This window comes from Capsicum annuum, chromosome 4, assembly GCF_002878395.1.
Source record: "Capsicum annuum cultivar UCD-10X-F1 chromosome 4, UCD10Xv1.1, whole genome shotgun sequence".
Lineage (NCBI taxonomy): Eukaryota > Viridiplantae > Streptophyta > Magnoliopsida > Solanales > Solanaceae > Capsicum > Capsicum annuum.
In genome coordinates this window covers 30,271,568-30,286,588 of record NC_061114.1, presented here as the reverse complement: position 1 = coordinate 30,286,588, position 15,021 = coordinate 30,271,568, and the positions used below count along the sequence as shown (strand labels likewise).

General features: G+C 35.8%; 1 pseudogene; it reads right to left on the bottom strand.

Annotated features, from left to right (window-relative positions):
• Window positions 1-496: 496 nt before the first annotated feature.
• LOC124897927 lies at window positions 497-2,660 on the bottom strand (annotated as a pseudogene).
• Between the last annotated feature and the right edge of the window lie 12,361 nt (window positions 2,661-15,021).

The window sequence follows — 15,021 nt, the reverse complement described above, 5'->3', positions numbered from 1 at the left end:
AGTTAAATCAAAGATTAAAACACAACCAATAATGATAATAAAAGTTAAACGAATTCAATTCAAAACTATAGTAATTATGTTCTTGGCTTCAACCCCAGAAAATGGCATTTAGCCACGCATAGTCATAATCGTAATCACAAGGTGGTAATTAATGACTAAAAACATGTATGAACTAAATAAGAATAATAAAAACCTAAAGAAGAAGTTGTATCAGCCCCTTGATCTTCAAAATATGTCCAAAGATCTATAAAAATGTGATACAACATGTATTATAACCCTATGGTAAGCCAAACCCATGTAGGAGTTGGAAGCGTTAAGTTATTGAGCCCGGGAATGGGGAGGGCCTCGCCCTAGGTTGAGCCCGGCTCCAGATGGGACGCTGACCTAGATAGAGTGACACTACAAGTGAGGATAAGCCCTACTTATAGCCCTGCTCCAGGTGGTGCGTCGCATCAATATTGCCCTAAGCCTCTGGAAGTTGATCTCCGAATTTTGGTTAAGTGTTGGTCCTCCAATCTTTTATCCCTTGAATTGGGGTGTAGTTCCCATGGATTGCAAGCCTTTTCAACATCAAAATATCATCATATTCAGCTCCCAAAGCATCCTACACATTCACACACCATAAATTAAGAGACAATCATAACACAATACTCATAACGATGAATCAAAACAAGAGCTAAGCTAAGCTAGTTTGTATTGATCTTTCACTTATTGTTTCAGTTGTACACTCCCTCAAATTGAAATTTTCTCACTAACAATAGGTTATTCCAATTATAATCACACATTTAAACCATATGGAAATCATTAAACACATTAGAACCCAACACGATAGACTAGACAAACACCTAGCCTAATATAGTCACACTAGTTTTCTCGGTTGAACTCTAAATGATTAATTTGAATCAAAACTCATGTGTAAACACCATTAAACATTGTAAACAATACATGGACACTTAAATTAACAATTGTATGATTATCAACACATTAAGCACATGAATCATCCTCAAAACAAGGTTAAAAAGGCTAGAATAGCAATGCTAGAATGCAAAATGCACGCATCATCATCTATTTTATCCGATATTTGAGAGAAGAATATGAATTACATAGAAAAGCTCAAACAAAGGTCTTTCCACTTGTGAAATGAGATCTAATTCGATAATTTTTGCAATTGCCCCATCAACAAAGAGAACTTGTCCAACAAAACATCCAATTCAGTGTCACTTTGACTATGGAAGGATTGCACCGTGATTTTTGCGCAAACAACAAGTACTCAAGCATCCTTATTATTCTTTACCAAGTCCTTCACCAATCAGAGAGCGGTGCCACCACCATAGCAACCTTTCTGGTATATAATGAAATATTTTATTGATGGACCAAGCCCAAATAGCTTAGTACGCTAATATTCGGCCCCTGATATGTCACTCCACTATTGGTACAAAAGATCACATCGGTAATCTTGGATTTTGGTTGGTCCATTCATTGATGGATTTTTGGTCCACCTCGTTGCTAAGTTTTGTAACTTCAACTACCTCAATGTGTTTTCTAGTAACAAATGAAGGTGCTTTTTACCTTCTGTTAACAAATACTAGGGTTCTCTTTCAAGATATCTTCTTTTAAATACATGTGCCTCTTCTTAATTATTGATGCATCATCTACAACATATGAAAAATTAAATGTTAACCAATTGCTACACCGCCCAACATCAATCACTTTAGGTGTATGTAGAGTCCAATTCAAAATTTAAATTTTATGAATTCTACATTATATGATACATAGTGACTCAAGACACTCAAGTACTAATGACTAAGCTAGAATTTAATTTTTTACGGATTTAATGAATTTATTGGTATAAACATAATTTATAAAAATGTTAACTAGTTTTGTTAAACCCTTTACTAAGTCTACAACCACCCTAAGTGCATGGTTCAATTAATATGCTCCAAGGTGCTCACAACATTGAAATCTAATGCGTAAAATTGTAGAAAAATCTTTATAATCCCATCAGGATACACCTATATGTTGGTGTGAGATTTTATGTAGGCTAGCCTCACTTCAATATATCTAGGTGATTAATCTAGAAATGTATATTTAACAATTAAATAAAGCCCATAAAAAAGACAAAACAAAATAATAAAATAAATTTTGTTTATTCACTTGGAAACTTTCCATTGTATGTATGACTTAAGTTCTAATTCCCACCAGAATTATATCACCCCACTATAAAGTGTCAATATACTTCAGATTAGAATCAATAATATAAATTTAAATTTTAGAAAGGGTTATGTTAATTCTTGCATCCAAGCAAGGATGAGTATGCTCTAGAATAATTATATTAAATCTGGCATCCCAAGCAAAGGTGATGGATATGTCTAGATTAATTTTTAAAATTTACACATAATTTTTTATTTTCAGACGCAATGGCAAAGTCAGATTTTCCATCCGAGGTTGTTTCGACCAAAAGTGGACTCCATACCCATATTCTGGATTTTTCCACTATCCGACCAATAGGTTGAAATAAGCTTGAGTGTATTGGGACCTGAACCAAAGGCCTAACTAGTTTAAAATTGATATTCTAGATCTACTGGCTCTATTGGAATTTGCATACGAGATTGTTTCGCTGAAGTTTCTGCTTGGTGGCCATTTAGAGCCAGCGAAGACATTAAAATAGGAAATTGGTTCTAAAAATCATATGAACTACCCGGCAACCAAATTGTTGAACCTAGTAAGTCATAAATGACTTTTGGCAACTATATAGAAGCCCTAACGATGAAGATAAGTTGAAATATGAAAACTTACCAGAAGGATCATTATAATATCCACTACTAAAAGGACTTTCGTCACTAAAAGTCAATGGATAGAAAGAATCTCAAAAGCTCAAAAGGATGAGGTATTGGGCCCGCATGCTTCCGAGAATGACTTCCTAGATAACTTCAACAAAGAGAAAATGCTTCTAAGGAATTTTCCCACAGGTATTCTTTTTTCAACCAACACTCTTACTTCACTTCCAAATAATCAAAACTTGATTTCAACCACTAACTGTCCTCCAATTGAACCTAATAGGCTGATGCACACAAACTAAACTACAACATACTGATACCATCTCAATACAAGCATAATCCAACCAAGGCTAATCCAAGCCAAAAATAATCCTAAGACATGAGTCATACCACCAACTCTAAATCCAAATATAACCTTTCTTTACCATCTTACACCTACTATCCTTTCCAAACCAGGAGAAAAATCATCCGAGTCTTGTCCATACAATCTAATCATAGAAAACTCAAAGAACTAAAGCTAATTTGCTAGAAGTCCATATGGCAATCATGAGACTAAGTTCTTAAGGCATTATCTAGGCACACAAATGGAGATAATCAAGGAATGCTTTATGTCAATGCTGCTACCAGTCTGAATGAAATCAAACTTAAATCCTAAAGGATCAAGGCATAACTACTCATCACTAAACATTTCGCTCCTGCATGTCTCATTCACCGAGAATGAAGCCATATTGAATCCAACTCGAGTATATTACTCCCACTGAGTATACCATCCAAAATTTCCAAAGAAAACTGAAACTAGATCTCAAAGTTAAAATAACCATATAAGACTCCGTAATGTTCTAGTCACTTCATTCCTTTATAGCATGCCAAAAGAGGCCCCAGACTTAGAAAATTTCAGCAAAGTTTTGACACTTAGTCTTATTTTTGGATTGATATTTCAACAACATCATTTATGATCTTTCCAGCCTTAGATTATTAATTTTTAAGTTAATTTATGATCAGGGATATCAATAGGTCATATTGGGAAACTTTTAAAATTTCCAGACATCGTTTAAGTCATGTTTGGATGAAAAAAATAGCAAGCTAGTGAGATCTCGATGCGTTGCATTGGCTATCACATTGACACCATCTACGCAATGCATCGGCTATCATGTCGATACCATCGATGCAGTGTGTCGGTCATCGCGTCACTAGGTATAAATTGTGTATTAAGTTATGGGTTTGTGGGGGTAATTAAGTTATTTTCCTCCCACATTAAATTCCCATAACACAAAATTTAGCACCTCAATATGCAAAACACACTCAATAATTCACAAGATCCTCTCAAGAAATAAACTCTAGTTCATCAAGCTCAAGATCAAGTTCTAAAAAATTCCCAACAATCTTCAAAAAATAAATAATCAAGGTATGTTAGGTGTTCATCCTTGGGTTTCCTTCCACCCTTGGAGTTTAAGAACCCCATTTAAAACTATAAGTTTTTAGATTCATGACTTACATACACAAATTGGGTTGTATTCATGTTTGTGTTGTTGTATAGGTCTCAATTCAAGATTTTATTATAAGTTTCATGAATATAAGATAGCATGTATGTTGTTTGATGTAATTCCCATGTTAAAACCCTTGAGATTTGCAAATTTTAAGTTTTAGTCATGATGCTTATATGGTTAATTATCATGCGCATTAATTATGCTACCTAAGTGTTTTATAGAATGTCTATGTGAATTGAATAGTGAAATCATGATATGTTATCATGTGTTCTCATTGATGTACAAGTTCACGAACTCCAAATGTTTGACAAAATGTCTTAGTGAATGAATTGTGAACAATTAACTATTGCAATGCTTTCAAGATTTGTTATGTTTTGATTATTGATGCTATCGAGTCCTGGGGGTATTTATTACCTAACATCTAGCTGTTTACTTAGTTATAGTAGTTATTGAATAGTCCCAGTAAAGGTCAAGAACAATAGTACTCAGTTAGTAACAGAAGTCGATCAACTCAGTCCAGTACAGTCAATCAACACGATCATGGTCAGTTCAGTCAAGATTAGTACAACCTAGTGATTAGTGTCTTTTAGTTATATATAGGATTCAACACCGAGAAAACCCAGGGATGGGGGTATTTCTTCCAGCATAAGGTTTGACCTTTTGTAGAAATCCCAGAGTTATAGAAATATGTAGCCAGCGTAGGGTAAGTCGTCCTCCCGCCAGACTAGGGTTGATGCAATCATATACATAATTATGAGTCTTCCTATTTGATTAGTGTTGACACAGCATTGTTAGTATCCCATGGCAAGGTGCTAACACCCTTCTAACTGAGGTCACAGGTTGGACCCTAAATCAGTTTATAAAGAGGTACATCCATTAGATGAATACTCCCACAATTATAGTTTTAGTCTCAGTATTCAGTAAAGAACTTAGTCAGTTCTACAGAACCATAGCTATCAATTATCAGTTACTTAACCATCAGAATTCAGTACTCAGTTTTAGTTTAATCTTAAATACATGATATAAACCTACAAGTGCAGTATGATATGTTCAATATGTTCAGTAGTTATAGTTTTGCATGTACTCTTATCTAGATACTTCATGATGTTCATTCAGTCAGCTATCATCCCATGCATATGAAACCATGTATACCAACCTGACCTCACTTAGCATACCAGTATATTTCACATACTGATGCATACTCTCTCTTTTGCACTATGATGTCTTATATCATAGGTTCGTATGCTCAAGCTCCTAACCGTACTTAGAATCTCAGGCTATCAACAACAGTTATAGTGGTGAGTTCTCCCATTTTGAGGATAGAGTTTATTTATCTCAGTATTTCAGCAGTTTAGTAGTTATTTTAGTCGAAGTTAGTTGGGGGTTTGTCCCATCAACTTCATATTCAGACAGTTAGAGGCTTTCAGACTAGCATAGTCAGTTATTCAGTTTTTAGATGTTATTATTAGTTATACTCAGTTTTTATTTTAATATTTTGAGAAACTTAAGGAATTTTTAGATTTCTTCTGCATATATATTTCAGATTTATACTTAGTGCTCACAGAAGGTACCAGTCATGGGTTAGACTATGGTCCTTTGGGATTGTAAGCACCGTGTGATGCCCAAGGTATGGTCTCAGGGTGTTACAAATTTAGTATCACAACCTATGGTTCTAAAGAGTCCTAGGGAGTCTAAAATCCACATTAAGTAATGTCTTATGCATGGCCGTGTAGCGTGCCACACTTATGGACAAGAGGCTATGAGGTATTTTAGGAAAAAGTTCCCTTCATTCAGTGTTCATGTCATATGAAAGAGCATGAGATCTAAGTAAAAGTCTCTTCCTAACCCATTCATCCTTCTGTGCATAGAAAATTCCCCCTAGAAAGAACAATGGAAGAAGAAATAGGAATCAGCCTATATCTCTGCCTATTCAGAAAGATTCCCTAAATGAGCATATCTCTCACACTGAATTCAGAGTTGCTTTTACTACCTTAGCTTATTTAGTAGTTTCTAAAAGAAATCTGTAGGCTTTTGTCCTGTCTACAATTTTAATTCATGCCTAGAAGAGTAAGAAGGGAAAGCGTAGAAAGAAAGAGAAAAAAATAAGAGGCCTAGAACAGGTAGTTTGAAGCCAAGGTCAAGGGGTAGTAACCGCTCCCAATTCCGTTATAAATTCTCCGCCCTAGCTCTGCCTTCAGCCAGTACGCCAGTGCCTAAGTTTAAGAATGATAGTCGAGATAGAGCACCAGGCTCTAAGTCACCAGGTAGTGGGAAGGGTGTTCGTACTAATTCGCTTTGTAAAGAATATGGTAAGAATCATAAGGGTGTATGTAGAGCCAGCAGTGATATATGTTTTGGGTGTGGCAAGCTAGGCCACAGAGTCAGATATTGCCCAAAGAGTGGTCATCAGGGTCGATCCAACCGTCCTCCAGTTTCATCCAATAACCTAAATCAGCAGGGTGCTGCCACTTCCAGTGCTAATAGTGGCCAGTGTCAGAATAGGAAATATGTAATTTAGTCTCGATAGGATCAGGAAAGTTCTCTTGATGTGGTTATGGATACATTATTGGCCATTCATTTACGTGTTTATGCCTTGTTAGATCTTGGAGCTTCTCTTTGTTTTGTAACCCCCGATGTAGTTGTCAAGTTCAGTATCAGTCCTAAAACCTTAGCAGAGCTATTCTCAGTACCTACCCCAGTGGGTAAATCTATCCTAGATAGATGGGTACATAGAAATTGCCCGATTACAGTACCCCAATAAATAACTTCAGTTGATTTCAGAAATAGAGTAATTCAGTTTTAGCTTCTTAATGAACCAGTCAGCTAATAAATAGGGTAGTACTTCAGTGCTTAGGAGTCAGACGTGATTTAAGCTTGCTTCTCAGAATCCTACGACAACATATGATCTATAGTTAGAAGCATGAAACTAGGAGTTTAGAAACAGTAGTAGAGTTGGGATGGTGTTGTTTGAAGTTGAGAAAATTATATATTTCATGGGACTAGTCATGTGAAAGGAGAATCAGTAGGCTTGAAGTAGTGTATACAAGAATTTAAGTTTGTTGATTCGAAACATGTATTAGGGATGTGACATTTGTAAGCTATGATAAAAGTAGTATAGTTATTAAAGAATTGGGATATACATGTTAGGTGTTAGGATCTAAGTTTGAATCTTTGAAGGTTGAGCTAATAGAGAGAGGAGTTAAAAATTCTAAGTTAGTCAGTTTTTAATTTTTTACTTGATGTATTTGGGGCTATAGAAAGTTAAAAGTTCTATCTCAGTAGGAAGTATCAGCAGTAGGGTTTTACACTTCCAGGTGTAGTCTTTCAGGGTGAGTTTAGTGTTTATGAGTGTTGTTATATATCGGACTCTAGATAAAAATAGTTTTAGTATAGTTTAGAGATATTGGTTAAGTGGTCCACAGATTTAGAATAATGACATTAAGCTAAGGGGGAGATGGTAGAACAAGTGACCAAGTCAGGCTTTCAGATTTTAGTAGTGATGCCAGTGTGTTGTAGAACAAACTAGTGAGGGAAATGCCCAACCCATGCTTATTTCAGTATTTGTAATTCAGTTATTACAATATATACTCATGCCTTACATATCAGTTCTATGCTCATAGCTCATATTCATGAACTTTTAGTAGAATCATGTATAATTCTAGTCCCTCGTATGAGGAGTTCTAGTTTGCTTAGCAGTGCGAACAATGTTCCATGAATTCAAAAATTTGAAACTCAGGTCATGAAGCTCATGACTCATATGCTCATGCTCTGCCCTACAGTATGTTTAGTTCTAGTATTTATGCAACACTCGTAATGATCAATGAAATTCAAATTATGGCATGTATATCCTCAATTTAGGTCTCTTAATGAACCCATGATGTTGATTTTCTATTCCTCAGGCCTCTTTTAAGTGTCAAGTTCTGTGTAGTGTTCATTCATGCTTCCAATCCTTATGTTTTATCCTTTCAGTGACCTCTCTTTATGAAATAATTTAGTGATGAGCAATCGCTTAGATGGGAGAGAGTAAATGTTTCATGTTAAGGAAAGATTATTGCATGCTTATTTAATTCGAGGCTGTGGTTATGAAGATAGGCTTGGATTTCATGTTGGCGTGTAAGAGGATAAATGCATTACACATTAGTGAATAGATAGTAAGAGGTTGCATTTACTTGTTGAATGGGAAACCAGAATTATTCATGAGATGAGAGGTTGTAGAAATGCAGGGTGTGTTGAATTCATGATTCAGACTAGCATTACAGTGTTGTGTGTCCATTTCGTAGATTTGAGTAGGCTTATACATAGTGGGAGAATTCAGTCCAGCTCCAACTTTAGTAGGTAGAGTTATCAGTACCCATGTGAATATTTTCATTAATCTCAGGTAAAGTCCAGTAGTAAGGTGGAAGGTATAGTTGAGAAAGTACTCGAGGAGTATGTTTAAGCTTGAAAGTTAGTCGTTGTAGTGCATAAGGCCTAGTAGACCTATCCTAGCTGATGTTTCATTGGCCTCTACTCCACATTATAGAACTTCTGCCTTGTTGTGAGTTCTTATCCAAATGTCTTATTAGACCATGCCTAAGATTCCCTGCTCTCTAAAAGTCATTAGAACTCCTTAGAAAGAGTGTCGAAGAAATACTCCAGTTATGTAAAAACTTTCAGTGTAAGTTAGTCTGTATAGCCAGTAATTCAGATTAGCAGTCAGACACACAGGTTCCTATGGTGTTTATGTCTTTTGATCTAGTCTTACCATCTAAAATTTCATGAATATAACCCTTCCAAGGGATTGTTTGTTTGCATCTATGTAAATTGTGAATCCAGTTCAATTCATGCATCATATTTCAGATCCCAGATAGTCAGTCATGATGAAGTCCGTAAGTGTTTCGTGAATGATTTTAGTTTACCTAGTATTTCAGTCAAGTCAGTATCATTCAAGGGATGAGCTATCCTAAGGGGGAGGTGTAATACCCCCGAGCTTTTTATGTACTAAATCTCTCATCTTTTCTTTATGAAATTAGATCCAACCAGAGCTAATGGTTACTCATAATTTTTCACTCATTCCTATCTCATCCTTATAACCATTCTCATGTCACTGCATATGTTCAAGAAATCAGTTCAGTTTATGATATCCAGTTAATTCATCATGTTTCAGACTCAGTTATGATCTCATGTTACCATTCATGCGTGTTCAGTAAATGATCTCAGATTCTTCAATATTCTCAAACTCAGCCTAAGATAACAGTCTTCCTTATATTACTACATTCTATACTCAGTTACAACTGCATAATATTCTCATATCATTCATGGACTTATGTTCGGTCATCTCATGCTTTTCTGTTAGTTCTTATCTCATATGCATAGTACTCCACAGTTTCAGTTTCATTATTCAGTTCAGAACTCAGTTTATTTTTCAGATTTGCTTGACCATAGCATAGAGTTATCAGTATTTTAGATTACAGACTATTTCAAAATCATGTTATACGTTTGTTCTTGCATTCTCAGATAATATAGTTTCATGCATTCATAAAATAGTTCAGTCATATGTCATGTCTCCAGAATTTTGTCATGCTTCAGTTATGCATGTCAGTGTAAGTATAGTTCCTCAGTTCATCTCAGTTCAGTCAGTCTCATTTGAGGACGAATGTTCCCAAGGGGGATATAATGTAAGACCCCGTAACGTCCTAGTCTCTTCAGTCCTTTATCGCATGCCAAAAAAGGCCCCAGACTTAGAAAATTTCAGTCAAGTGTTGACACTTAGTCTCATTTTTGGCCTCGATTTTTCTACGATAACATTTATGATCTCCCGGCCTTAAATTATCAATTTTTAAGTTGATTCATGATCAGGGATGTTAATAGGTCATCTTGGATAAGTTTCAGAATTTTTGAACATTGTTTGAGTCATGTTTGGATGACCAAAATAGCAAGCCAACGCGATCTCGAAGCATCGTATTGACAACATCGATGCAATGCATCAGCTATCACGTTGACACCATCGATGTGGCACATCGGCTATTGCATAGATACCATCTATGCAGTGTGTTGGTCATCGCGCCACTGGACACAGATTATGTATTAAGTTACTGGTTTATAGGGGTAATTAAGTTATTTTTCCCAAATTAAACCCCTATAACACGAAATTCAGCCCCTCAATAGGCAAAATACACTCACTCATTCACAAGATCCTCTTAAGAAATAAACCCTAGTTCATCAGGCTCAAGATCAAGTTCCAATAAATCCACAAAAATCTTCACGAAATCAATAATCAAGGTATGTTAGGTGTTCATCCTTGGGTTTCCTTCCACCGTTGGAGTTCAAGAACCCTTTTTAAAACTACAAGTTTTTAGATTCATAATTTACATGCGTAAATTAGGTTGTATTCATGTTTGTGTTGTTGTATGGGTTTCAATTCAAGATTTAACTATAAGTTTCATGAACATAAGATAGGATGTATGTTGTTTGATGTAATTCCCATGTTAAAACCCTTGAGATTTGCAAATTTTAAGTTGTAGTCATGATATTCATGTGCATTAATTATGCTCCCCAAGTGTTTGATAGAATGTCCATATGAATTGAATAGTAAAATCATGGCATATTATCATGTGTTCTCATTCATGTACAAGTTCATGACCTCTATGTGTTTGACAAAACGTCTCAGTGAATGAATTGTGAACAATTGACTATTGCTATGCTTTCAAGATTTGTTATGTTTTTCTTATTGATGCTATCCAATTCTAGGGGTATTTATTATCTGACATCTAGCTGTTTACTTAGTTACAGTAGTTATAGAATAGTCCTATTAAAGGTCAAGAACAGTAGTACTCTGTCAGTAACAGAACTTGATGAACTAAGTCCAGTACAGTCAGTCAACACGATCAGGGTCAGTTTAGTCAAGCTTTGTATAACCTAGTGATCAGTGTCTTTCAGTTGGGAATAGGATTCAGTACCGAGAGAACCCAGGGGTGGGGGCATTCCTACCAGTATAGGGTTTGACCCTTAGTAGCAATCCTTGAGTTACAAAACTACGTAGCCAGCGTAGGGTAAGTCATCCTCCAGCCAGACTAGGGTTGATGCAATCATATACATATTCATGAGTTTTTATACCAAATTAGGGTTGACACAATCTTGTTAATATCCCGTGGCAAGGTGCTAACATCCTTCTAAGTGGGGTCACAGGTTGTATCCCAAATCAGTTTATATCGGGGTATGTCGGTTAGATGAACACTCCCACAGTTATAGTTTCAGTCTCAGTATTCAGTAAAGAACTCAGTCAGTTCTCTAGAGCCATAGATATTAGTTATCCGTTACTCATCCATCTAAATTTAGTACTCAGTTTCAGTTTAATATCAGATACATGATGTAAACCTACAAGCACAGTATGGTATGTTCAGTAGTTACAGTTTTGCATGTACTTTTATCCAGATACTTCATGATGTTCATTTAGTCAGTTATCATCTCATGCATATAAAACTATGTATATCATCCTGACCTCACTTAGCATACCAGTACATTCCATGTACTGACACATACTCTCTCTTTTAGCTATGATGTCTCATATCATATGTTTGGATGCTCAGGCTCCTGATCGTTCTTAGCAGCTCAGGCTATCAATAGCAGTTATAGTGGCGAGTCTTATTTTGATGATAGAGTTTATTTATCTTAGTATTTCAGAAATTAAGTAGTTATTTCAGTTAAACTTAGTTGGGGGTTTGTCCCACAACTCCATATTCAGACAGTTAGAGGCTTTCAGACTAGCATAGTCAGTTATTCAGTTTTTAGATGTTATTATTAGTCATACTCTATTATTATTTCAGTATTTTGAGAACCTTAGGGTATTTTTAGATTTCTTTTGCATATATATTTCAGTATTATACTCAGTGCTCGCAAAAAGTACAAGTCATGGGTTAGCTTGTGGTCCTTCAGGATTGTAAGCACCGTGTGACACCCAAGGTGTGGTCTCAGGGCATTACAAACCAATACCGGGACCGTGGGTTTTCATCTGAACACTTATCAACTATAATCCATCAAAAGTCGAGAAAACCCAGTAGGCAACCACGAAGTAGGCTCAACCAGCCTATAAATGAAATCTAAATTGGCGTAAGTCCAAATGAAAGCTACATGTAAGCTCTACAACACCAAGTTAAAATCTCAATACCGAGGCTGAATCTCTCAATTTTAACTACCCAAACCAAACCTAAAGATGGGTAGGCATTCATACTCTAATTTTATCACAAATTTAAATCGCCGTTCCAAAGTTTTATGTCAAAACTGAACCAATAAACCTATATCATTACCACCCATACATATCGACTTTAGTATTCAAATCTGACATATGTGAGATAAATCATACCAAGATACAGTCGAGACATATTTGAAAAACATAAATCTCTACAGGGATAGTCGTCAATTGAAAATGCAAGAAACCAACTCTTTATCAGCTAGAGGGTATGAAATATAGACAGAAAATAGAAATCATGCAAAGGGATGAATCACTTGATGAAAATGCAAATAACCTACTTTATATCTACTGGAGGGAATGGACTATCAATATATACTCAAAAACTCTCGAAGGGTACAAACCACACTAGTAATGGCAAAACTCTAGAAACTCAGAGAAATGCAACTTTAGCCAACCATTAATCAATCCAATACTTCATCTCTACAAGAGTAGCCATAGGCACATATCATCAAGAAGAAACACTCTACCAAGCCTCATTTGGTCGTACAAACTCTTAAATTGGGATTTCCCAAATCCACCCAAGAATCACATCATCGAAGAGGAAATATACCAATCTCCAAACCAAGTTCAAAGTCAAAAACACCACAAAAAAATCAACAACTCGAGATAAAGAACTTCCAATTTTCCAACTCAAGAAGCAATCACAAGAAAGGCCCCCTGCCTCTAACTCTCCAACTTTGCTAGACAAAATTATATCATAGCAAGAAAGAAGTATCTATTCTCCAAACTAATAACAAGGGGAAACCATCACAAGGGAATGAACCAAACAAATTCAAGAGATCAATTCACAACATCTCAACATCAATATCAAAATCACTATCAGACGATGATATAGCCACAAATAAAGAATGAACCTCAAACTGATCAATCTCACAAAAGGGTTATATCAAAAAAGATATCCAAAACAAAATCCTTTATAACCTAGGAGGAAAGTCTAAGAATCCCCAACTCAAGAATAGGAAATATGGCTAAATTGCCAACTTAAGAACCACACAAAACTACAGAAGGTCAACATACCTTTGATATTACAATACATCCTCAAATCAATCTAACACATCTAATCAAGAGGGAACACAACCAGCCTCGCCATTTCAGGGGAAAGAAATTATCAAATCAGGCTATACCTACTTAAGCCACTAAACAGAAATCTAAGATAATGAAAGTCTAACTAGACAACACTAGTCTATATAGCTACCCAATGAGAATCAATTACATCAAGTAATAAAATCAATAACTCAAGCATTGGTAGAGATATCAACGACAATATCAATGTCAATATAATGAATAGGTGGTACCAAAATGAACATCGATATCATGCACCACTCAAGGGCCATAATAAGGACAATATGCCAAGGTAAATGGGTCTCAAACTCAAAAGCTACACCCATAGGAAAAAAATATCAACATAGATATACTCCATCCGCTACTAAAGGAAATAAACCATGGGAATAGTCATATAATCATGAATTTAGTAACAAGGAATAATAATCAATATAAATTCATAAAGTCATATAATCATCAACGGTTATGAAAACCCCCAATACACATAATAAAAGATAAATATGGGAAATAAAAGCACACCAATCATGGTGACATCCGCAATCACACACCTGATGGGCATAGGGAAAATAAATTTGAATGGTTCCAACTCAGACTGACCGATTAAATCATAAACTAAGGTGCCAAGGTCACAATTTATAATTAAAGGTGCCATAACATTACGAGGCTGATTTGAATAAGCTGAATGACTAGAAATACCATGCCGGGGACAATTTCTAGACCGGTAGTTGATCTCTCTATGTCATAGCAACTTTTGAAGCATCCACATGGCCAGGATACAAATTGAGTTGAAATGGCCGGCCATCTGACACTGAGTAAAATCTCTAGAATACTGTGACATACTACCCATCAATATCTAAAATAGCCGCCATGGCTTGAAAACTAATATAAAAAATTACCACAAGGTCTAATGGAAACTCTGCCCACTATGATCATCACGACTAATCTGATAACTATCCGTAGTCTAAAATAATATCTGCATAGAGCTGATATGCTGCAAGTGAATTTGAACTCTATTAGAAGGATATTCACTCCCGATGTAATACCTCGTAAGCTTTTATGCTTGTTTTAAATTTTAGTTTTATGTTGAAGGGGGGTCTAAGGCATGAATTTTTTACACTAAGCATAGAGTACTTAACTATTTTCAAGACCCCAAGATTTCAAAGATTTTATTTTTGGCCTCCCCATATCAAAAATGTTGATTTTTGAGTTGAAACATGTTTAGGGATGTTAAAGAAGTGTGCCAAAAGAGTTTCAAAATTTTTGGAAGTAGTTCAGGGTGATTTTGGACCTTGGAGGCAGTAAGCCTTGCGATATTGGCATGTCACAGAGGCTGTACCTTTATTTGAAGGTCCGTGACATGGAGGTTATTATCTGTGGTAACCTCCATGTCATGGAAGCAGTGTTTTTCTTGCATTTTAATTAAGGAACCAAGGGGCATCTCGGTCATTCCTCCTCATCGCCAAAC